The 25,524-nt window shown below is 39.1% G+C and overlaps 1 protein-coding gene across 15 annotated transcripts in view; it reads left to right on the forward strand.

Annotated features, from left to right (window-relative positions):
• The first annotated feature begins 7,655 nt into the window (after nucleotides 1-7,655).
• The window catches only part of DTNA (dystrobrevin alpha), a 303,884-nt gene continuing 286,015 nt past the window's right edge, over nucleotides 7,656-25,524 (forward strand). For 7 of the 15 annotated variants that reach the window (XM_062201515.1, XM_062201520.1, XM_062201522.1 and 4 more), the window contains exon 1: nucleotides 7,895-8,118. The gene's annotated coding sequence lies outside the window, so the exon portion shown is untranslated. Of the gene's footprint in view, nucleotides 7,752-7,894; nucleotides 8,119-25,524 lie in introns of those variants that run through there. The other 8 variants (XM_062201521.1, XM_062201525.1, XM_062201526.1 and 5 more) reach the window with 3 other exon arrangements.

The raw sequence follows: 25,524 nt of genomic DNA on the forward strand, positions 1-25,524 counted from the left end.
TCAATTCCTGGGACCCTGGCAACCAGACTTGGACCCGCCCCCCAGGCAGGACATGGGAAAGGGCACTTGTCTAGAGGGTCTATCAAGAGACAGGAATCTAGTTATGCTATTGGCTATTTTAATGAAATAACTCAGTTTTGTCCAATCAGTTTGAGGTGATGTCCTATAACCACTGACACATTGTGTGAACAGATAGCTAAGAAATATCAGATATGTAGGAAATTCTCTAACATAAAAGAGACAAAAACTGGCCAACTGACAAACTGACTAGCAAGAAATTGAAGAAAACAAAGACTCTGCAGGGAATAGACCAAAACTCTTTATAAAGCTGAAGTATATATTCTTATAGATATTAGAAATTAAATTGTGTCCATAAAACTGAATATAGTATCATGGAGCAACTATAAAGAAATATAATTCTTAAATGTTAGATATATATTCACAGAAATAAAATATCCAACAGAAGAGAGGTGGAAATTCCTCCAAAGAGAAGATGAAAGAAAAAATTTTAATGATTTATTTATTTAATCCAGAGGCACAGTTACAGAGGAAAAGGGAGAAACAGAGAGAGGTCTTCTATCCGCTGGTTCATTCCCTAAACAGCCAAAACTGCCAGAGCTGGGCTGATCTGAAGCCACGATCCAAAAGCTTCTTCCAGGTCTCCCAGAGGAGTGCAGGAGTCCAAGTACTTGGGCCATCTTCTGTTGCTTTCCCAGGCAATTAGCAGAGAGCTGGATTGGAAGTGGAGCAGCCAGCACCCATATGGGATGCAGGTGCCGTAGGCAGAAGCTTAACCTACTATGCCACATCGCTGGCCCCAGAAAGAAAATAACTTATCAGTCTAAGGAATCCAGTGTTCACCCAAAAGGGGTTTAGTTTAAGAATGAAAGAATAGACAAAATGAAGGTCAGAGATTGATTTTAAAAAATGACAAAATTTTCCAAAACTACAGTAATGAGCAAAAGTGCTGAGTTTCAAAAACAATGAATGGGTAAGAAGACAATACCACAGTACGTACAGTGTGATGATATAGTAGAATAACACCAGGGATAAAAAAATGTTGACAGAGAGAATAATGAACCAAGGAATAAAATAAAGAAGAAAGTTTGAAAGTCAAATAGGATGTATCATGGAACAAAATAATTTCTCAATAACATTAGAAACTAATAGATAGTGAAAAAATTCTTCAAAAGGTCTGAGAATTCTGTATCTAGACAAATGAAAACATAGTGTAAGAAAATAATCCAGAAATATTTTAAAGCATTCAAGTTCTCTATTTGTTCCAAGCATCTTTCTAAGAAAATTATGGGAATGTATGATCCTTATCCATCCTTAAGGAGCCCATGAAGATTAAGCAAAGAATCCAGGCAGTGCATGTAAGTGCTACAGAGAAGCAAAGGACAGACCCAGAATTACAGCTCAAAAGCAAGATTTCCAGAAAAAGAATGCGGGTGTGGGAAAAAAAAATAACTGATACCTTTAACTGTATTAAGAATATTGTATATGTGTTGGAGAATTTGAGTAAATGTAATGATGGGCAGATAAAAAATTAAGCAGATATAAGTATGACAACCTATGTCAGGGAGAAAAAGAGAAATGTGTAAAAGAAATAGAATTGTATGCCTCATGTGGTTTTATGTGAATAATATATACTAGGTCAAAATAATGTGAACACTGAATAGTGCTTCATCTGAAATTGTTGTGTAATTAATGTGGGAGGATTAGGGGAAGAGGTGTGTATGTGTGCCTGCCTGTGTGTGTGAGAAAAGCAAGGAAGACAGAGTACACACACCGAAGAAAGTGTGCAACGGCTGAATTCTGGTTTTTCACAGTAGTAGCTAACAGAATTATCAACATTTGAAAATGCAAAAAGTAGATATATGAGGGGGCGGGCATTTGGGCATTTGGAAGCCACTTGGGACACTGCCATCCTGGATTGGAGTCCCAGGTCTGCTTCTGACCCCATTCGCTTGTATTCTCACCATTTCTTTGAAGGTTGCTATGTTCCTCGCTGTTTCCCTCTGTGCCCTTTCTTAACACCTGCGTCAGCCTGCTGCAGTTTATTCCATGTATCTCCCTCCACATTGAAGTGTCTCCATTCCCATTCTCCCCCTCCTCCAAGCCCAACTGCGACAGATACCCAGTAAAGAGAAAAAGGCTTTTATTAAAGACAAAGAAGGGAGCGAGGGAGTGAGGAAAAGTCACAATTATTCTTTCTTGAATTGTGTGTGGGTGTGTAAATTATCAAAGTAAGATAACCTCATTCTAGAAAATGTAAAAAATTGATTAAGATATTTAAAAAAGGACCCACAAATAATTTTAATAGTATACTTTGTAGCCTTTTTCTTTAAATCATGGCACATGTAAACTTATGTGTTGATTTTTAATGTCAATTTTAGTCTGTATCATTCTGTTTTCATTAAACTATCATTATTCTTCATAATTCTCTACCAAATATATTATGATTATTATATTTGTCCAAATGGCCCTTTCCATGATTAGGGTTATTTTCATAAGATAGACATCAACAATGGGAGTTTATTACATCCAATTTGTAAGTTGATTTGCACTTAATATGATTATACATAGCAAGCTACAATGTCCTTTTTCTTTTGACTATTTATTTAAGATTTATAACATGATAGTCTCAATATACTGATCATGACACACATGGACATAATGAAGTGGTTACTACAGTAAAGCAAATTAACATATCCGTGCTTCATACAATTGTGTATGTGTGTTTGTGTGTACATGTTTGCATGGTAGGAGTACCTCAAATATACTCTCTTGGCAAATTACAGATATAAGGAACAATGTTACATAGTACAGGATTCATGCTATACACATGTTCTCTAGACTTATTCATACTAAACAATTTTGTATCTTTTAGCTCCCATCTTCCCATTCCTATTTTAACCCTTGCTCTGTCTCTGGTCCCACCATTTTACTCTCTCTCTAGGTATTTGCATATTTTATACAAACTCCACACATATAATTTATAAGTGAGATCATGTAATTTCTTTTCTGTCTTATTTAGTATAATGTCCTATAGGTTCTTGGAATTCCACTGTCTGTCTATAAATCATTACTCATTCTTCTGTCAACAAACACTCCAGCAGCCTCCACATCTTTACTGTGACTCATGCTGCAGTGAACACAGGAGTGCAGTCATCATTATGAGGCGCTGACTTCGCTTCCTTTGGTCATATACCCACACAAGGGATTGCTGGGTATATTTTTAACTGATTAGTATCTAACAAGATTATGCATAGCATGCTACTGTACTGAATGCCTTCTCTATTTGCTGTTAAAAGCCCCTGTTTTCAAATGCTGATTATGTAGTTTATCTGGTTTTTCTTAGGTAGAGTCTATTTTAGTTACTTTTAAATAGCTACTGCTTATAATCATTAGGTTTTTCCCTTTTAAGAAAATCGTGATTCCCCCAAAATTATTTATGCATAAGTAGTATATGCTTTTAAAAATAAGTGATTGCAAAAAGCATTAAAAAAAACCCAGCTGTTAAACAGTTACTCTGTGCTAGTCTCTTAAGAATAATAGGGAGGGGAGGCCGGCGCTGCGGCTCACTAGGCTAACCCTCCGCCTTGCGGTGCCGGCACACCGGGTTCTAGTCCCGGTCGGGGCACCGATCCTGTCCCGGTTGCCCCTCTTCCAGGCCAGCTCTCTGCTGTGGCCCAGGAGTGCAGTGGAGGATGGCCCAAGTGCTTGGGCCCTGCACCCCATGGGAGACCAGGAGAAGCACCTGGCTCCTGCCATCGGATCAGTGTGGTGCGCCGGCCGCAGTGCACCGGCCGCGGCAGCCATTGGAGGGTGAACCAAAGGCAAAGGAAGACCTTTCTCTCTGTCTCTCTCTCACTGTCCACTCTGCCTGTCAAAAATTAAAAAATAAATAAATAAAAAAAAGAATAATAGGGAGGGGAAAAATGGCAAGGGTCGTTTGCTTTTCAGTCAGCAGCTTCTTTGTGCACATGGATGCCTCAGAGATCAACCAAGAGCTGAGTATGAACACCTTGTTCGCTCCCGTGAGGAGCCTGCTACCAGCATTTGCCACTCACAGAACTGTGCTAATACAGTCTATTTCTGGAGAATGGAGTAGAGATTAACTGCTTGTTCACGATAAATCAAGGGTATCTGATTCGCCTTTTATGTGCCCAGTTTTCTTTGGAAGCTAGCCCTGGAAGCTATTTTTCTGATCAATTCTAACTCTCATGATAGCACTTATGAAAGAGAAAAACAACATTTACTCATGATAAAGACTGAGTTCTGGCCATTATGAATCTTATCAATTGCCTTGTGAATGTTAGGAGGGGAAAGAGGGGAAAAAAGTTCATTGTGTTCATTCAGCCTTGTGTCTAGATTCAAGCTCCTACTACTGTTGCAAACTGGAGATAAAGTTGACAATTGAGATATGTGGTGACTGATGCACTATAAGGAATGGCAGTAACAATTCAATAAGGAGAATTGTGATGGTTTACTAGTTAGTTAGAAATATTAGATGACCTAACATTTCCTTTTATCCTTGTTTCTTTTTTACAAGCCAGAAAGATTAAGTGATTTTTAAAAATTTATTTGAGGGCCTGGCACTCTGGCATGTCTGCTAAAGCCACCACCTGCAAGACTGGCATCCCATGTGGGTGCTGGTTTGAGTCCTGGCTGTTCTACTTCTTATCCAGCTCTCTGCTATGGCCTGGGAAAGCAGTGGAAAATGGCCCAATTCCTTGGGCCCCAGCACCCACATGAGAGACCTGGAGAAAGCTCCTGGCTCCTGGATTCAGATCAGCACAGCTCCAGCCATTGCAGCCATCTGGGGAGTAGGCCAGTGGATGGAGCATCTCTCTCTGTCTCTGTCTCTCTCTCCTCTCTCTCTCTCTCTGCTTCTGCCTCTCTGTAACTCTGCCTTTCTAATAAATAAATAAATAAATATTTTTTTTTAAATCTAAGTACACATCAAAAAAATTATTTGACAGGGAGGGAGAGAGAGAGAGCACACTCCTGTGCACTATTTCACTCCCCCAGATACCTGCCAGACCAATGGTGGCCAGGTTAAAGCTGGGAGCCAGGAAACAAATGCAAATCTCCTGTGTTCCCATTGCAGGAACTCAATCACTTGAGCTTTACTGCTCTCTCTCAGGGTCTGAATTAGCAGGAAGCTGGAGTCAGAACCTAGAGGCAGATATTGAACCCAGGAATTCCCACACGGGGTGTGGGCATCTTAACCACTAGGCCAAATGCCCACGTGGTTGTAGCCAATATTTGCCAGCTTAGCATGGTGCTGATCTCCCACCCCTAGACACAATGTATAATGACTTTTGTGGGGCTTCAGTAAAGGTGTTAAGTACTTAATATATATTCTATATAATCTCTTGGTTATTTTTCACCAAATAAGTACAAAATGTATTAATCTAAAATGTGAACCAACACATAACCATTTTCTATAGATTGAAATACACATTTTCACACAAGTAGTTCTTTGGCTTCCACAAGCATTTCTTGAGTGTCAGCTATGGGCAAGTGCCCGCTCAAGGACAGAAATGAATAGTGGGGCTAAATGTGGACCACATGGCCTGCCACCAGTTCTGTCTACTCCTCTTAGTTCACGTGTGTTTTGACACCGTCCATTGGCTTTGGGGAGGAGTGTTTTGGATAGCAGGAAAAAGAAACACAGGCACAGATATTTTCTGCCTAAGCTATGAAGTTCTTTCTTTCCATTTATTTAAATTTATGAACTTCAAAAATAAATAGATGTGCCGGTGCCATGGCTCACTAGGCTAATCCTCTGCCTTGCGGCACCGGCACACCGGGTTCTAGTCCCGGTCAGGGCACCGATCCTGTCCCGGTTGCCCCTCTTCCAGGCCAGCTCTCTGCTGTGGCCAGGGAGTGCAGTGGAGGATGGCCCAAGTGCTTGGGCCCTGCACCCCATGGGAGACCAGGAGAAGCACCTGGCTCCTGCCATCGGATCAGTGTGGTGCGCTGGCCGCAGTGCGCCTACCACAGCGGCCATTGGAGGGTGAACCAACGGCAAAAGGAAGACCTTTCTCTCTGTCTCTCTCTCACTGTCCACTCTGCCTGTCAAAAATAAAAAAAAATAAAAAATAAAAAATAAATAGATGTAACTGACAATGATGAAATGTTGATTGAATCTGAAGAACTGCTTGTGTAAAAGGGTATGTTTTCAACCTGTAGAAAATGATGAATGACTTGGTCTGTCGGCAATGCATATAGCCTGCAGTTGCCCTAAGATCACCAACTTCGGAGATAAGGGTAAGGAAATTTTCTTTCTTCCCTTCCTCCTTCTTTTAGTTTTGTAATAAAGACTTTTAGTTTGAGAGTTAGCCTAAGGAGTAAGCAAGCTGGTAGGTTACCGACCCATACAGGGCGTCAAAATATCACAGAAATAAATTAGTAATATGATGCCAGTCAGTCAAGCTTTTGCTCATGGTTTCTTAAAATTGCTTTGCTCTAGATGTGGTAAAAAATAAGTTAAAACAGGAAATTTTAAGTCAACAACAAACTAACAAACGCAGCAAGCCTCCTTCTTGGAGTCAGCCTGTTGGATATTTGTGAGCAGTCCATGAAGTGCCACAGAGCAGCTGCACCCACACACCACCCTGAGCCCAGCCAGGCGGGAGTCGCCTGGAGTTGGCAACCTCAGCCTGCTGCAGTTTGGAAACCCCAAAATGTGTGGGCTTGCAGTGTGTCGAATTCCCAAAATTATAAACCTTTACCAGGGCTTTGAAGAAGCTATGTGGTACACAGAAGTTCATGTAATAAGTTCACTGTTTTGAGCATAAATACCTTAATTGTTTGCAGTAACTGAAAATCTTTTTGTCCCAGAGGCAACTAGGTAAATGTTAAACACAAGTTTATAAGCAATGATTTAATCCTCGTCAGACTATTTGATGAGATGTATATTTTCTCCTAATTTCCATTCATTTAGTTCACTTCTTTCAGATATATATGTGAGTGTTCTCTCTCTCTCTCTCTCTCTCTCTCTCTCTCTCTCTCTCGCACACACACACACACACACAATTTTTTCTTTCCTAGCCCTCACTAAAGGGTTAGAACAATCCTGATGAAGTTCTGATGGGAAAGAAGAAGTGTTTTTTGTACCTTGGCTCACTGCTGTTTGGAGTATAAAATATGGGTCAGCCAACTTCAGTTTTTCTACAGTTGCTATCAGGCTTGTCTCTCCTAGGAAATCCATATATTTCAGAATCCAGAACTGGTCCAGCAGGCAGTGTGGCTTTCTCTTCCTCAAATGGGCCCTAGCTCATTTGCTCAGGCTTTTTCAAGTTTTAACAAACATTTGCCATTTCACTTTTTTACTGTAGAACTACCCATTCTGGGTAAATTTACATGTGGATATTAAAACTTAAATGTTGCCCTACAACAAAAATATCTTTAATGCCCTGAAACATTTGCTTGATTGTTCTCAGAGTTTGGAGTAAAACAATCCAGGAAAGTTACTTATGTGCATTGTGTATACCTTGGTAGTTATTCATGCTGAGTAACAGTACAAAACTTGAGCTGCTTTGCTTTCGGCTTCCAGGAATGCCAATCAGAGAACATTCTTTTTCAGGCAGCCAAGTTTGGAAGTCAGTTGGTTTCTGGCAGTAAGTAGGGGGAGGGGTTGGCAGGAAGAAGCACAGTGAGTCCTCTCTGATCTTCAGTTTCCTAGTGTTTCCGTAATAGCCGTCAAGGAAAGCGTCTCCTTCTACCCACGCAGACAGGTAAAAAGACAGCTGGGTAAAGCAGCGTTCGATGGAACAGCGGAAGCTCAGAGGGAGGGGGTGGAGGGAGAGCGTTTGAAAGCCTGCCATTGGTGAGCTTACCAAAGGCATCTGCCAGTGGGACTTCAATGGAATGTGAAACCAAATCATTTTCAAGTTAAAGATAGACACAGTATACACCAGGATCCAGAGCTGGATTTTAAACTCACATCCCTCCCTGGGATTTCAGGGAGTTCTGTGATGGTCTCTGTTGTATTAAACAATGTGGCCGAGTTTGCTCTTTAAGTGAATATGCTAAGAATCCATATGTGTTCTGGATGTACTGGAATTAAAAGGATTTCAAAGATCATGGTGAGCATGCTCTAGGGTAAGTGAAAAGATGAGCTTAAGGTGCATCGCTTCTCTGGGAAGGTGAACGTTTGAGTTTTTCTTGGTGTTGCTGTGAATGAAAAGGCAATAATGACGTTGTTCGGGTGTTGCAGCTTGCTTACCTTTCCTAAGATAGCTGGTGCTTTACCTTTTGTGTGGCAAAAGAAATGAGTATTTTAGCCCAGCTTTGGGATTTCGGTACAGGTCTGTAACTTCAGTGCTGCCTTTAACCTTGCTTGCTTTTCCTTCTGTTAATGCCTCCCTTCAGCACCCTGAGCTTATGGAGATACAATGTCAGTAGTTCCGTGTCACCACAGACACTGAAGGTTACTGTGTCCATTTTGCCAGTGGATGCAACGGGATTATTGTGAGATGGAGGTCAGTTGCCCTTGCATGGCCCTTAGTCACTTCTTAATTTAAAAGAGAGAGAGAGACTGAGACTCTTAAGAGGTGCCTAAATGTGCATAAGGAGCCTTTGAAAGTGTTCTACTTTTTAAAAAAACAACAGAGAAAAAAACAGGCAATCTCCATCAAAGAGAACACTTTATTAATAGAAGTTTTTTTTTTGCTGTCGCCTCATTAATTCCAAACAGGTTCTGTTGCTCCACAAGAGCTGATATTTGCTCCGTGAACGGAGGTATCCTCATCATACAGAGCTTGAGAGAAGAGGAGGAAGGGGAAGGGTTCTTGAGTTTGCTATTGCCAGGCTGTGTTTCAAGGATTTATCAAAATTTTTTTCATTACAGAAAAGAATGACAAACTTTAGTTGCCTTCATGTTTTGCCCATGTATAGTTTTTGTTTCTTGTTTTGTCAGATGACTTCTCCCTCTGCTCTTAGAGACAGCTTTTCCAAACTTGCACAGCATTCCTTCTGAATAAATACTATCCATAATAGTCACTGAGTACATGGTGTGAATAGGAAATTCTACTTTATATGGGGAAAATAAATCTGCTGATGCTCTTATTGCAGTCTGTGGGGCTGAATAGTTGTGTAACGTTAACTGGCCAGTTTTTGCTCTTTCAAGTAGACTGGATTCTAATGACCTCAGGTGACTCAACTACGAACAAACAATAGATGACTTATACATGGGTCTTTCACTCAACTTTGATATGCATAAATATTTTGGATTACTCTTTTAAAATGAGACATGGGCATTATGTTGACAGAGTCACTTGGTTTTATGTAGCTATGGAAGCAAAGCCAAGCAGAATGTGAAGTTGGCAGAACTCAGTTTTGAGCCCTCTCACTGTCTCTCTGTTCCCCTCTCCTCAACCCCGCCTTCAGACCTTCTCCTCTGATGGGTCTCACTGCTCAGTTCCTTTTTTCCTTGTCAGTCTTAAGGAAGAATCTGCTGAAATGTGTTAAACATCAGAAGTCCATCCGAAATATGTGCCCTTCAGTACCTAAAATCCAGTCACTTTAGGCAAATTGTTCAAGCATACGTAGTCTCCAGTGGTACTTGCCATTAACCCATTAGGGTGTAAAAATTGCAGCTTATTTTCATTTCATGAGTAGATGGAAAGGTTTTAAAGTTTCCCTGATCCTATGGGATGCCTGGTGACGTTGTGTGAGCCAGCTAAGTCCTAAATGGTTGACTGTAGGGAAGAACCCGGCAGAAATCACAGGTGCTTCAAGGAAGTGTCAGTACACGCACCTGTCTACTCACCACACACACAGATATATAACTGCAAACACACTTAGGGAAATGCTTTACTTAACTAACACATATCTGATCCTACTATGAAAATAAATAAAAATTAAATTAAGCTTGTCAGTGTGCAGTTTTGTATTCAGTGTGTGGCAAGGAGAGCAAAAGGCAAATGTAAAATTTTAAAATGTAAAAATTTCAAATCATGTGACAAATAGTGTTGAAAGGAAACAAGATAAATATTTTTGAGCTACTGTTATATCACTGTTATAGTTTCTTGTTTCCTGATAAGGTTGTCAAGCTTTTACGGCTTTGAAAATAGTGAGATTGTTTTGCAATATGTGTCTGCTAATTATAATATGTCAGGTCTTACCGAACGTGTTTCTATTATTACTCTTCCTGCCAGTTCTCACTCATGGTGTCTTATTTTCTTGGTTGCTTGGATGTCATTAGCTATATGCTGGAAATGTATTTTTAAAATTTTTTGTAAGAGTAAGTTGAGATACAAAAAGAATGAAGTTTCCATGTTGAGAGGGTTTGTTTTGCTTCTGCCAGGCACCTGGGGGCGTTGTCAGACAAGAATCACCTATGACAAGTGCAATGGCTGTCGTTCCCTGATCACCTCTGTGACAAGGAGCAAGGCTGCAGATAGGTGAAGGACCAGTTCGTGTAGGCTCAGTGGTATCCTGACGTAAGGTGTGACCTTTCAGTAGATCCCAGTCTGGGTGAACTGAAGCCTCCACCGGAAGCCCCAGGACACACAGTTTGCCATAAAGTCCCTGAGGCCTTCTGAAGTCTTTTCCTGATAGTCCTGTGTCCAAGGACAAAAGCTTTCAAAAGCTGAGTTTCCTTCTCTGACTTCTGGTCTAAATTTTCATTGCTAAATCACTGTTATCTTATTAGCTCTTTTTATATTCCAATATTTTTACTTCTCTCACTGGGTATATCAGTCCAAATCATCTCATTGCCATTACCAGAAGTGGAAATTCATTCTCCTGCCATTAAAGTTATTATTATAATTATTATTTGCACTTCTCATTCTAGAGAAGATATCAATCTGCTGATATCACTTATGATTTCAGATAGTTTCTGTGATTTTCTTTTCAGTTGTGGCCCAATTTAATGAAACCTTTTTAAGAAAATTGCACATGCATGCTGATTGGAAAGTTCACGTTTTCCAACTTTGTATGAGCTGTCAAAGATGCTTAACAGTCCTTTTATTTGTCCCTAACTGGCCCCTCTCCTTGGTAATCTCTTTAATCTCTACTCCACCCAGGACCATCTCTGTCAGCTGTTGATCTTGACTCTTGCTTACTCTTGGCGTACGTCCAGTATTTCCACATTTAAAACACTACCATGGGGTGAGCGTTGTACCGCTGTGGGGAAAGCAGCTGCTTGGAACACCCGCATCGCATGTCAGAGTGCCTAGTTTGAGAGCCACCTCTATCTCAGTTCCAGCTTCCTGCTAATAGTGCCTTCTGAGGGCAGCAGATGATGGCTCAAGGGCTTGAGTCCCTGCCACCCATATGGGAGACCCAGATGGAGTTCCAGATTCCTGGCTTTGCCCAGCCCTTGGCTGTTGTGAGCATTTGGGGAGTGAATCAGAAGATGGGATCTCACTCTTTCTCTGTTCTGCCTTTCAAGTAGGTGAAAATAAATTTCAAATAGATGAAAACAAATAGACTTTTAAAAAATAAAACACCATCCTAAATAATTTTTTTCCTTCCATTCTCCTTGCAATTGCTCTATTTCATCCTCATTCTCTCACTTGGCATTACTGCGGTCTCCCAGTGATTCTACCTCCAGACTCTACACACACACACACACCCTCTACATTGGAAGTGACATATCTATCATCTAAAAGCCATGGACATCAGTGATGGCTGAAAAAAATCTTCAGTGACTCCCCATTTTCTTGAAAATAAAGCTAACTATGTTTCTGTGTCCCATGAGGTCCATCACAAAGCCTCTGCCCCCTCTGGAATGCTGTCTCCAGCATCTCCCTGCTTACTGTACCACACATAATCACAGCCTCCAGCATGTGTCTCCCAGAGCACATCTTGGTGCTCATCCACCTGCTAATTTTGTTCTCTTTTTGATTTTTGCTTCTCTCCTTAATGGGTAGATCCTAGTTCTCTTTCAAGTTTTAGCTCACAAGTAACCTTCAGTGTACTTTTTTAAATTGTATAGCTCACCTACTATTTTGGGAGCATGTAATGGCATGGATTGTGAGTTAGTAATTTTTGTATTCTCAGTAACTTTTACACAGGAGCCACTCACTGCTTAAGGAAATAACACATGATCATTTTTTCCTACACAGCTTTTTTTTTCCACACTATACTTCATTGAAAACATAATTATCCTTTAAATTTTTAAAATTTTAAAATTTTTAAAAAGGCAGAAAAATAGAGACAGAGATCTACTATCTGTTAGTTCACACCTTATATGTCCACAATGTTCAGGGTGAGGCCAGGGCAAAACCAGGAGCCAAGATCTCATCTGGGTCTGCCATGTGGGAGGCAGGAGCTCAACAACTTGAGCTATCACCTGTTGGCTCCTAACGTGTGTGTTAGCAGGAAGCTAGAAGCGCGCTGGCTGAGCTAGGACTCTAACCCAGGCACTCTAATATGGGATGTGGGTATTCCGAGCTGTCTTAACCACTGCTCCAAATGTTTGCCCCATCATTATCCTTTGGACCTGAGACGTTTTAACTAGAATAGTGATAATTAATGATCTTATTTGTCGAGTAAAATCAGGAGAAAACATGTTTGCTTAAAATAGTGGTTGTTTCAGGGAGAGAGAATTACACATTTACCTTTTTCCCAATGAAGCATATTGATAACATAAAAGTGGAAGTTTGAGTATGATGAACCATCCATATATTGTCAGAGAGATTCATAGTAAAAATCAGTGAGAGAGGGAAAACTGATGTGCTCTAGCTAATCTAGTCTGGCACAGTGGACAGTGAGAGAGAGAGGTAAGAGGTAAGAGAGAGGTCTTCCTTTACTGTTGGTTCACCCCCCAATGACTGCTGCGGCTGGCGCATTGTGCCTATCTGAAGCCAGGAGCCAGGTGCTTCTCCTGGTCTCCCATGCGGGTGCAGGGCCCAAGGACTTGGGCCACCCTCCACTGCACTCCCGGCCTACAGCAGAGAGCTGGCCTGGAAGGGGGCAACCAGGACAGGATCCGGCACCCTGACCGGGACTAGAACCCAGGGTGCCAGCGCCACAGGCGGAGGATTAGCCTATTGAGCCGTGGCATAGCCTGACATGTTTGATAGCACAACAGGACAAAGTTAGTGAAGCACAAGTAAACTGAAATAATCTCATTGCATTCACCCAGACCTGAGTCACCAGAAACCACTGGACTGTCTTCAGATCACCATGTGTGCTTGGGGCAAGCATGTGATTTCTATGCAATATGGTATGACAACCCTAAATCATAAAGATGGTTGAAACCATTTCTTAAAAATTGTAAGGCCTTTTAGTGTAAATTGAATCTCATTTTGCTAACAGTATATTGTAAGCCAAGAAAAACAGCATTGCTAATTAAAAATTAAATTTAGTGAGAAGTAGAGGCAGAAGAAATAGATGATGAATTCGAAGAACATTTAATTAATTTTATATTCTGTGGAACACATACATTTTTCATAGATTTATTGTGTACCATCCATATGCTAGGACATTTAGACAAATAAGTGATTTACCTTAAATATTTCTCATATAGGATACTCCTACTTCTGTGAAGAGAAAGGCCCCAATATGGATTGGGCAAAATGTATCTTTAAAACACAAAAGTTAGGATCTAATGAAATGTTCAGTGTAAGTGTGAACCCAGAATTCTCCACCACAGAATATAGAGATAAAATGTTGACTCTCTTTGTCCTCATCTCTAAAAGAAATTAGAACTGGCTATCAAATGCTGGCATCAGATACTGGCTGATTTTAAATCATAACTTCCAAGTAGCTGAGCTAACTTATTAATTCAGCAGCTTGAGCTCTTACCTTGTGCCTTCACTGTGCTGGGCAATGAGTTATGTATTTTCCTCTTCATTGGAAACTGGTACTGGAGGATATGATGTTAAACAATGCATTGAATTGACAAACACTGTTTCATATCTTTCATTTATAGTTTTCATTTCTTTGTGCTAATTTCCAGATGTGCTTAAAAAGTCATTTGGGTTCAAGTATTTAGCACAATAATTAAGATGCCACTTGGGAACCTGTACTCTATGTTAGAGTGTCTCCATTCCACATTCCAGCTTCCTGCTAGTATGCACAGATGGAAGCATCAATGATAACTAAAGTGGTTGAATCCCTCTCACCCACATGGGGGTTCTGAATTGAGTGCCCAGCTCCTGACTCCATCCTGGCCTTTCTGACTTTTTGCGGGCATTTGAGGAGTGAACCAGCTAAAGGAAGCTCTCTCTGTTTCTCTCTTATTTTCTTTGTCTCTCTGTCTTTCAAATAAATAAAAGTAAATAAGATTTTTTTAAGATTGGTTCTAAATAAATAAATAAGTTTAAACTCATTTTACCTTTCCCAGCAATTGTTGTTTCCTCTCAGAAAGTAGTTACAGGATAGTCTTGGTATTACTTTAGCTCAAAAAAATCTCGTGTTTAACGTGCTTATTATAATATAGCTAAAGAGACCTGAAGAAATTCTGAGGAGTTAAGTGCAATGTATATTTTAATCACATACTACGTTATATTCATAGAAAATAGAAGTACATTTGTTTGCATAAATAAACTGAACTTTGCATTCTTACAAAACAAATACAGTGTGAGAATGACTCAGGGACACCTTGAGTCATGAAAGCTTTGTAAACCTGGACAGATTTTAAGGAGAGCAATAGAGCTGCTTGTACTATTTTTCTTTTCTGTTATTTTACTTTTTATGCATTCCCATATAATGTGATCACTTTCAGATTTACGGACACTAGAACAAGGCATTCATTGATTTAATCACGGTTCAGGAAAGCAGAAGCCTTAACTAGTTTTATTGAAGGGTATAGATTAGTGTTGAAAGAAGTGATCTTCTAATGCAAGTGAATTTCCATGTCTCACATTGTTCCTTACATCACACTTGTAGAAACGTGTTTACTCACCAAAATATGTTGTTGTTAACACCCCAGATAAAGGTAACAGTTATCTTCTCAGAGGCAGCCAATGATTCAAATTATTTTGTAGGTAAGAGACGTATGTTGTTATGTTATATATGATAAAAGTAAGATGTTGACACAGGAAGTGTTTCACATACCCTCAGTGTGGTTTACTGAGTTAACAAACATCCCCAGTTTTTGTGGTGTCCAAAAACCAGGTTCCCTTCTCATTGGTGCCTTTGACCCATCACTGGTGTGCTGAAGGCCTTCCTTCATATTGCTGCTTTTCCCTGGAAATGATCCATTTTCCGTTACTCACATTTGCATGGCCACACCAACTTTAGTTGGGTGGGAAGCACAGTGCTACCCTGGCTGGGAAGAGAAAGGAGTGGAATATTTAGGAAGACCTCTAATGAGTTTCCACTCTGACAGATGACAGGCAATCCAGGCCTCCAAAATGATACAGATCCAGACTTATTGCCTTAGACACTTATTATGAACAGATCACATGGGCATATGTAGGTAGGCTTCCTGGCATATTTTACTAAGATCATCTGCCTATTTACATCCTTTGACTTTCATCTCCTTGGAGACTTCTTGGCTCTTTAAATCATTGCCCTTTCCAGACTGTCTGTGACCTTTCCTCTCACAGCTTCTACAGTACTACAAAATCCTGGAGTTGCAGCTCACTGACCATTCAGGGAGTCCTGCCCATGAGCAGTTTCAGGGAAGCAGGAAGAATCTCCATTAGGGGGATTCCTGCAAAATGCAGAAAGCAAACTTAAAATGTTACCTCTTTCCCCACTCTAGAAATCATCCATGTATAGTTGAGAAATGGAGAAACAGGTCATGGGATGCCTTGAGTAGTGAGAGCTTTGTAACCCTACCCCACTTTTACCAGAGAGCGTAGTAAAAAGTCTAGACTTGTGGAAAATGGTACAGACGACTGGTGAACTGTATTCTTCACCAAAAATACATCATCTTGCATAGTATTTATATCACCTATATTTTATCTTTTCTTTAGCATTTAATTTTAAACACTAACAAGATAAAACTCATAATTTAAAGATTAAGGAGACACTTAAAAATGCTAAGCTGTTATCTTAACTCCTTTGGATTGTAATTTAAATCAGCAAATCTAGTTTATCTTCTTAGGAGCCATAATTCTAGGAAATTTTATGTGTGTATGGGAGAGTTAGGTCATGATCTTCAATCAAGTAAATTTGGGAAATTCTTTATGCAATATTTTCCTCTAGATTATTTAGGTGAACATTAGCATTAAGGGTTTCTTTCAAAGTTCTACTCCAAAGAAGCACATTTGACTTTTTTAATCCAATGCTTTCCATGCTAATTTGACCACAGTACTTTAGATTAATAGATGATAGAGATGGAGATGGAGAGGGAGAGAGAGATCACATTTCAGCATATACAATACACTTTGGTAAATTCTGGCTTAAGTCACCACCCTGCTATGTTGTATTAATAATTAAGGTGTGTGGGACCAGCGCCGCAGCTCACTAGGCTAATCCTCCGCCTTGCGGCACCAGCACACCGGGTTCTAGTCCCGGTTGGGGCACCGATCCTGTCCCGGTTGCCCCTCTTCCAGGCCAGCTCTCTGCTGTGGCCAGGGAGTGCAGTGGAGGATGGCCCAAGTGCTTGGGCCCTGCACCCCATGGGAGACCAGGATAAGCACCTGGCTCCTGCCATTGGATCAGCACGGTGTGCCGGCCGCAGCGCGCCTACCGCGGCGGCCATTGGAGGGTGAACCAACGGCAAAAGGAAGACCTTTCTCTCTGTCTCTCTCTCACTGTCCACTCTGCCTGTCAAAAAAAAAAAAAAAATTAAGGTGTGTGGTAATATTGTAGGTTATATAGCATTTTAGAACATAAGGCTAAGAATTTTAAAGGACTTTTTATTTTTTATTTTTATTAAATTTAAATATCCTTATTATTTGGTACTTTGTTTTCATTTCTTTGTTAAAGGGCTTTTATTTTAAACACTCACAGAAACCAAACTTTAAGCTGATAGAATATCCAATAATATTTAACACTATTCAGATCTATGATTTGTGATACAGCACAGATGAGGAAATGGGCTGTGCTCTTCAGAACCCAAAACTCAAAACTGATTTACCCTATTTTACTCAAAGCCCTAAAACTGTTATTCCATTTTAGATTACTCTCATATACTGTTAAGCTATTAGACTTGGCTATCATTTCTTCATGGAGGACCTTGTAAAGAGCATGTTATCTTCAACTTCAATTTCTCTCTCTTAATTTTATTACTGTTGTTGTTCACCTAGTTTAAGTTCAGAAATTTTATGTCTTAAAAAAGAGGAAAGTAAATTGGTGGATATCAAGTTAGCTCAGCTAAAGTTACCACCTATGGAAGTTTTTCTGTACAAGAAGGGTAATAGTCTAACAAGAACAAAATGTCCTCTTTTCTCCTTAGAATGCATTTCATATTCAGTGAAGTGCTATGACCATTTAAAATGAACCAATTGTTCCATGAAGCTTTATATGACTAACAGTTCCATTCAATGCAGTTCCTAGACATGGATTTCACTGGTGGGTATTAGAGTGATTTAGATGTCACCCGCGTAGTGCCCTTTCATCACCTTGTCCACTCCAATAAGATTACTCTGTTTTTCATTAATTAGCAATTTCAGTCCCTCCCCCCCCATTTTGAAGGAAAAGATAAATCAGTGATTAAAAATTATTTGAGAAATACTTTTTCTCTCGACTCCTAAGAAAGAGAAATCATTCAATCAAAATTGTGATTAGCATAAATTCTTAGTATGCAATTTTTCCTCTGATTAATTTTTGTTAAGATTTTTTTTCCCTAGGGCTCTAATAAGGTTCAGAAACTATGTCAGTAGCACCTCTCAAGTTGCATTGCAGAAAATCTGAAAATTTCCTTTTTGCAATGGAGGACTGCTCCATTGCAACTCTGAATAGCCACAGAGCAAGCAGTACCCTATTTCTTGTTTGCTGAATTATGAAGTCAATTATATTCATATTCTGAAACTGCCTAACACCTAAAACATTTGGAATGCTTGAAAATATCCTGTGTAGCCATGTGCTAGACACCAGAACATAAATCTGTTACATAGATTTACAATATTATCATCTCCCCTCTAAAATGACATGAGGGAAGTGTTTAACTTAATGAGGCAGAGGATCCTGGTGTGTAAGTTACATTATATTTTTCATTGCACAAGGATAAGTTATTGCTTTAGCTTCCTATATGGTACCCCAGTGGCCTCGAAGATACAATGTAACTTCCAGAAATGTCCCTTTTTGTCTTGAGTGATAACTTACACCTTGAAAGTATGCTTTCTGAGAATTACCCATAATATTTCTTACAGTGGCTAAATCCTTGAAGGTCATTCACAGATACTAGTTGAGCTTTATTCTTCTAAAAGCTTAGGAATATTGAAGCAGTAACTGTATGCACTACTACTACTACACAAAAGAAAAAACATGGACATTTTCCTTTTTGTCTGTAACATTTAGAAAACAAGTAAAAAATTCCAGGTCAGAAATTAAATTAGAAGACAATTTTTTGCCATTTCCCCTGTGTTGTTGCAAACTTTTTAAAATAAGTAAACACAGGTCTTTTGGAGTGGTTTTTAAAGATTTAAAAATTATAGTAATTAAATATATTGATCTATGATTATAAAAATAAATCTCTGTCTATTTTGAACATCAAATGTTTGGATCCAGATGTTCCAATGAATTGTGTGTTTTTTTTAAATAAGCTTTACTTTCTAATCATGTAATATAATAATTTAATTAAAACAAAGCAAACAAACAAACAAACAACAAAAAGCCTTCCCCAATTGGTATTGCAGCATTTGGGTGAATTTTAGAGCTTGACAACTTTCAAGGCAGAGGCATTACTCTAGGCTTTCTGCCAAACCATTACTGGTAATCTGATGACAAGGGATGAAGCAAATGAAAGTGCTGCTGCCTGGCTTAGTTAGATATGCATTTGCTAGCAGAGAAGCCAACTCATTTCTTATGCAAACCACCAGAATCACAACTTAGAAACACATACACACAATGCTTTTACAAATCTAGAAATATACATATTAAAATAGAATTCTGTACTTAAGGGGAACACAGAAGTAGCAGGCACAGCTAGTGCTGAATGAATCCTTTGTGTATCTTGAATGGTTTTAGTATCCAGGCACATTTCTCTCAATGGCTGCAACAGAAGGAATTAAACTGTTCTTATCTGGAAGAGATTTAGCAAGGCCTTACATGGTTAAATTCTAGCAACTACTCAAAATCATTCATAAATAAATAGGTGATTTGGGTCACTATTGTCTGTGGTTTATTTAAATGTTCACATAGATATCCATTCTCTAACATCCTAAAAAGCAATTTGTGTAATATTACAGTAATATGAGAGTAATCAAAGCAATAATTTTTGTTTGAAATTTTAGAAATTCTTTGGAAAGAAGAAATATTGAATAAATAGCTATGGGTATTTGTATATGTTGTTTTGACCACTGGAGGGCTCTCATATTTTTTCCGTTATTTCTTCAGAAGTCTACTTGATAAAGCTACCACTTCAGTGTAAAAAATTTAAATCTTGGTGCTGTAAGTCCATCTTGTCTTCAAACTCATTAGATGATTTATATTTTTAAAATAACATCAAAATGTATTATAATCTCTCACTATTTGTCAACAATGAAGTGAGAAATTAGCTATGTGCCTTTTTTAGAAGAACTACATAAGCAGGGCTCATGTCAAAATTACATGAAATAGGCCGGCGCCGTGGCTCAACAGGCTAATCCTCCGCCTTGCGGCGCCGGCACACCGGGTTCTAGTCCCGGTCAGGACACCGATCCTGTCCTGGTTGCCCCTCTTCCAGGCCAGCTCTCTGCTGTGGCCAGGGAGTGCAGTGGAGGATGGCCCAAGTGCTTGGGCCCTGCACCCCATGGGAGACCAGGAGAAGCACCTGGCTCCTGCCATCGGAACAGCGCGGTGCGCTGGCCGCAGCGCGCTACCGCGGCGGCCATTGGAGGGTGAACCAACGGCAAAAGGAAGACCTTTCTCTCTGTCTCTCTCTCACTGTCCACTCTGCCTGTCAAAAAAAAAAAAAAATTACATGAAATATGTAAATTACAGTTAGACCTTCCCAAACCCAAAGAATTAGGTCCTATATTTGACATTTTTAGCCATTTCCACAGTACCTAGTCCCTGCTGATGAGGAGGGCACTGTCTAGTAGGAAGACAGATACACATGATTATGGTTTAGTTATACTGTAGTCATAAATAGAGTGTTAAGGTATCTGGAGATGTCATGAAGAACATGGCACCTATATTGGCTCTTAAGCCATGAGCATGAGTTCCTTAGTTAAAGAAAGATGTGAAGGGCATTTAGGACCCAGGGACTCACATGAGTGAAGAAATGAGACTGCACTGTGTAACAGTTTAGTATTAGGATAGGTTGAAGTAAGAAGCCAATGTGAAAAGAGATGAATTTGGAGAGTAAGTCAGCACCTAGATGTAAAAACCTTTTACAGCATTCTAAGAAATTGGGTTTCTTTTCCTTAGAGGGCTTTGAGCTTCTGAAGTCTAAACTACCCCCTCAAAGAAGGCAAAGCCAAAATAGACTGATACAGATGCACAGGACAGCCTGCAGCCAGAGCTCCAAATGGCCTCCAGTCTTCAAGTTCTTTGAATTCTCGTGTATTTGCCTTTCCTGTCACAAAACAATCCTTGTTTCTTTCAAATTTCTAGGAAGATGTACCACTTTACCATGTTTCTCATAGCTTCAGCCCTTCCATGGTACCATGAACACTTACTAGGTGAGATGTTAGTCACTATAATGAATAGCTGTAACCCATGTTTTTCCTGCAAGGTCCTTCTTAACTCTTCTCCTGACCCCTAAGCATTTTGTGACATTTTCTTCCATAAACACTCAAAGTTCTGAGTTTTGCTGGAAATTTTGATACTTTGTTTTGTTATGCACACACATAGTCCACCTTATTCGGCTTCAGTAGATCAGAAGATACCAATTGTGTTGAGCAAGGCAAAAGAGGTAATGGTCTGATACTGCAGGAGGAAAGCTGTTTCCAGATGGCTCTGTTTAATAGTGAAATTTAAGATAGAGGATTATAACAGTGCTTGATTTGGAAGTGGCTATGATCCCAAATCCCTATAATTTGAATCTTAAGTTGTTATGACACCAATTAAGGGAGCCCAGAAGGCTTTCCCAATCCCCGATGAAGCTGCCATCATTATGCTGTTCTGACAAATTCAATTATAATTTTAAATCTTATGAAAGAACTGTACCATGTCTTCCTCATTCTACGCATCTCAGTGATTTGGTCGGTATTTAAGTGGCTTGGAGAAATACTTAGGTACCCAAGACTACAAAAAGGGAGTTTGAACCATGTTGGCATGGTTTTATTATCACAATCAGGAGTGGCCTTAATAAGAAGCTTTATCTTTACATCTCTTATAAGACTTGACATTAGCAATGCTGAAAAATAAAATGTATCCTCTCATACTCAAATACAGAATGCTAAATCATCCTACTAGGTCAGTTTGTCCATCTGCTTGGAAAACATAACAACCTACAGTGTCCACCAGTATGTAGCTCCATTCAAATATTCAGATATTTGAAAAAAATGTTTCTTAGGTTCTTAGATTCTTTTTATATATTCATGCAGTTTAATTGTGATAAATATTCATAAAATTTTCTAGGTCCAAATTGTTTCTTTCATGCTTTGTGGAACTTACAAAATCAGAAAAGCAGAGGCAGAACTTTTTTTTTTCTTTGAGAAAAAAGTCTATTCATCTCTTGATGTATTGGAGTGAACCATCTCTGAGTGAGAATGAAAATTATGCTTCCTAGTTTTTCTGTCAAAATATAACTTGCACTGCCTTCTCACCTGCTACATATAGATATCCTTTAATCATATGGACTATCAGCTCTTTTAGCAGTGGTCAACACATTTAACCTTGGATTGACTGTCCTAAGAATGTGAACAATACCCTTTCTCTAATTACAATCATATAATATAACACATGTTTAGTACCATTTCATTGTGTACTCTTGATCACTGTTGAAACTTATCATGAGACGTGCCTCTTCAGGCACACTAAGAAAGCTTGACTTTGAACAACTGCAGTAACATCCTGCTAAAAGCCTCTTAGTATCTTCAGAATAAGCAGCTATGCCACATAATTGTCATAAGAATTTGTGCTAGGAAAAGATTTATCTCACAAGATAAACTTGTAAGCTTTTGTTATTGTATAAGGAAAACTCTGTAATCTATCAATCTCCTGTTTCTGTTTTGACTGCCTAAATTCCTAGAGCTAAATTGAATGTTCTGTTGTTGTTAATGATCTAATTTTTGGTGCCTTGGAGAATTATTGTCTTCGAAATTCATTTGGAATCATACTTTAGCAGGGTCGCCTTTGTTTCCTCTTCCTTAACACTTTTCTCAGTGGGGTGGAATTCTTGCTTCTCCATTCACTGAATCTCTGGCTCAGGTGATAAGTGCCTAATGCTGCATTGTCTGTAGTCATCCAGCAGATAATAACTGTTTGCTAACATTACTTTACAATGCCTTGTATTTTTTAATAATAAAATATTACATTTAAAATATAAGGAATAAAATTTTAAGCCACCAGAAATGACTAACAAGACTATTGATGAGTAAATAAATATATATAATATATAATATATATACTAGTTTTATTTACTCATTATATATAATATATATAATATTATAATATTAATATATAATATACATTATATAATATAATATACAATAAGCATATATTATATTATAATATTATATATATATAATGAGTAAATAAAACTAGTAACAATTCTTAGGGGTTCCTTGTAGGGAATTTTCTCCCAAAATGTGGCTGTATCCTTTTATTCTCACTCCATATTTGCCCAGATCTATATTTATTGTTATCAGTCAGGTTACATTTTATGTTACTGAGTTTTATTTTCAGCAACTTTTAATTTTATTGTGATTTGCAAAGAGGACTTTGGAGAGAACAGTTATGGCATAAGGCCATACTTAATTACAGTGTGTTCACGTCATAAGGTTGTGCTTACTCGCCACCATGACCATTAGTCAAGGATGTGAAGACTTCCACAGGCCAAGGAAGATTTTTTTCATGAGACCTAGGATGAGTCCTGTGTGTTATCATTCATAGGCATTCATTTTCCCTTGTGGAAATCTTTGAATATCTAAGGAAACTGAGAATGGTGGAGAATAAGTAATTGCCTAAGATGAGAACCAGCCCATTTTTAATGGAAGTCTAAAACCCACAACTCCTTCTGAGGTATAACGTCTCTGTGATAATGTGTTGAGATGACTTTAAACAGCACTATTTGGCAATGGGTGGGGAGGGGAGTGTGTGCTCACTTGTGCCTTGTGCAGTAGCATAGCCAGTTTGATTTAAGGTACATTTTAAAATGGATAGAGCATAGAGGAAGTGGGGATGGAACTTCATGGATAATAATGCATGCTCAAAAAGGAAATAGTTAAGAAAACTATGGTAAATCCACTCAATAAAATATTATATGATCTTTCAGCATTTAAGCTTGTTGTACATTTATTTCATGAGCTAGACCAAATTTTTCCTGTAAGCCATGTAATGTTGGTTTAGCTTCTTTAACTGTTTATTCTCATATATTAAATTGTCATAATGCTAGGACTACTAACATAGGGGTGTGAAGAGGATTTGATAAGATTATCCATGTATAGAACTTCTGAACTCAGCATATTTCTTGTCATAAAATTAGATTTATCAAAAGTCTTGATGATTTGATGACAAAAAATGCAATTGATCTAGATGTGTATACGTATATATATTTATATGAAACTATATACTGATTTATTAATGTGTTTATATATATATATGCAGATGGACTAAAAAATCTCAGAACAGAACATTAATTGTAGCTATCTTTAAATTTTGAGACATAGGGGATTCTTTGTACTTGCCTATATAATGTAAAATTTCTATGAAGGCCAAAAACATCCCAATAAAAATATAAAATTCATAGAGATAAATCTCAAAATTCCTTCCCTTAGAGCTTAACCATTCTTGGATTTAAACAGGGCACTGGTGCAGTTTAACTTGCTTACAAACCCAGACTTACTGGTTTGTATCTTATGTAGATTAAGGAAATGAGCAACTTTCTATTCTAGTCTAAATCCTTTCTAGCCTTTTAGACTACTTCATTCACCTGTAATGAAAATTTAGCAGATGTAGAGTGATATGATCCTGTTCTCAGAAATTTCCTTCAATCTCAGGTGCTGAGCACCATAAATCTTGATTTATAGAAGCTCATTTCTTTCTTCAGAGTTTGTGTCATTCTTTTGGCAAAGAAAAGTCTCCAGAGTATCGTGTATTTTTGAAGGACATGGGTGTGTGTGACTGCAGTATGGCAGCACTCAAGCCACTGAGCATGTTCTGCAGGACTTCATTGCTACAGAAATAAAAAGCACCAGGGAGCATCTTCTCTGCCCATGCTGTGATTAGCTATGTTGAAAAACAATAAACAAGGCAATGTTGTCATTGTTGTTGTCATTAATGTTGTCATTAATGTTGTAGTGCATACACTCAGCAGTGAATATTCTTATGCTTTGACATTTTCATTGGTGCTCAATTTACCTGTAAACATTTCTCTACTAGTTCACCTTGCTCTTGCCTTATAATTATGAAATACTATATGTATTAATCTAATGAAGATATTATACTCATGAGAATTAATTATGGCCAGGGCAGTTCTCAGTGCATAAGTCAATTGGCCGGCACCATGGCTCAATAGGCTAATCCTCCGCCTTGCGGCACTAGCACACCGGGTTCTAGTCCCGGTCGAGGCACCAGATTCTGTCCCAGTTGCCCCTCTTCCAGGCCAGCTCTCTGCTGTGGCCCGGGAGTGCAGAGGAGGATGGCCCAAGTGCTTGGGCCCTGCAGCCCATGGGAGACCAGGAGAGGCACCTGGCTCCTGGCTTCAAACCAGCGCAGTGTGCCAGCCGCAGAACGCCAGCTGCAGTGGCCATTGGAGGGTGAACCAACAGCAAAGGAAGACCTTTCTCTCTGTCTCTCTTTCTCTCACTGTCCACTCTGCCTGTCAAAAAAAAAAAAAAAGTCAATTATGAGTCAGCCTTCATGTTATATCATCAATGCTTTAAAAAAAAAACCAGTATGCACATATTATAACGTAGTCCTCTGCATACCTTCTTCTCTTTTCCTGACCTGGATCACCAGATGTTAGAGTTAACAGCAAGCTTAGAGATCATCTAGTTAAATCTGTTAATTTTACAAAAGAGGAAACTATGATACAGAGAGATTAATTTTGTCCAAGAACACAAGAGCCAGAAGTAGAATCTATTCCATTTCTATTCTGTTTATTTTAGGGTCATTTAAAAAATTCATGTCTGGGGTAGATCTTTGCCCTCATGGGTAAGATGTGGGTTAAGACTCCTGCATCCCGTATCAGACTGCCTGGGTTTGATTCCCTTCTCTGCTTCCAAGGCTAGCTTCCTGTTAATGTGCACTCTGGGAGGCTCTAGGCAATGGCTCAGATAGTTGGATCCCTGCCACTGACATGGAGACCTGGACTGAGTTATCAGTGCAGAGCCTGGGCCCTGCCCAGTC

The sequence above is a fragment of the Lepus europaeus genome, chromosome 9, assembly GCF_033115175.1.
Source record: "Lepus europaeus isolate LE1 chromosome 9, mLepTim1.pri, whole genome shotgun sequence".
In the NCBI taxonomy this organism is placed as follows: Eukaryota; Metazoa; Chordata; class Mammalia; order Lagomorpha; family Leporidae; genus Lepus; species Lepus europaeus.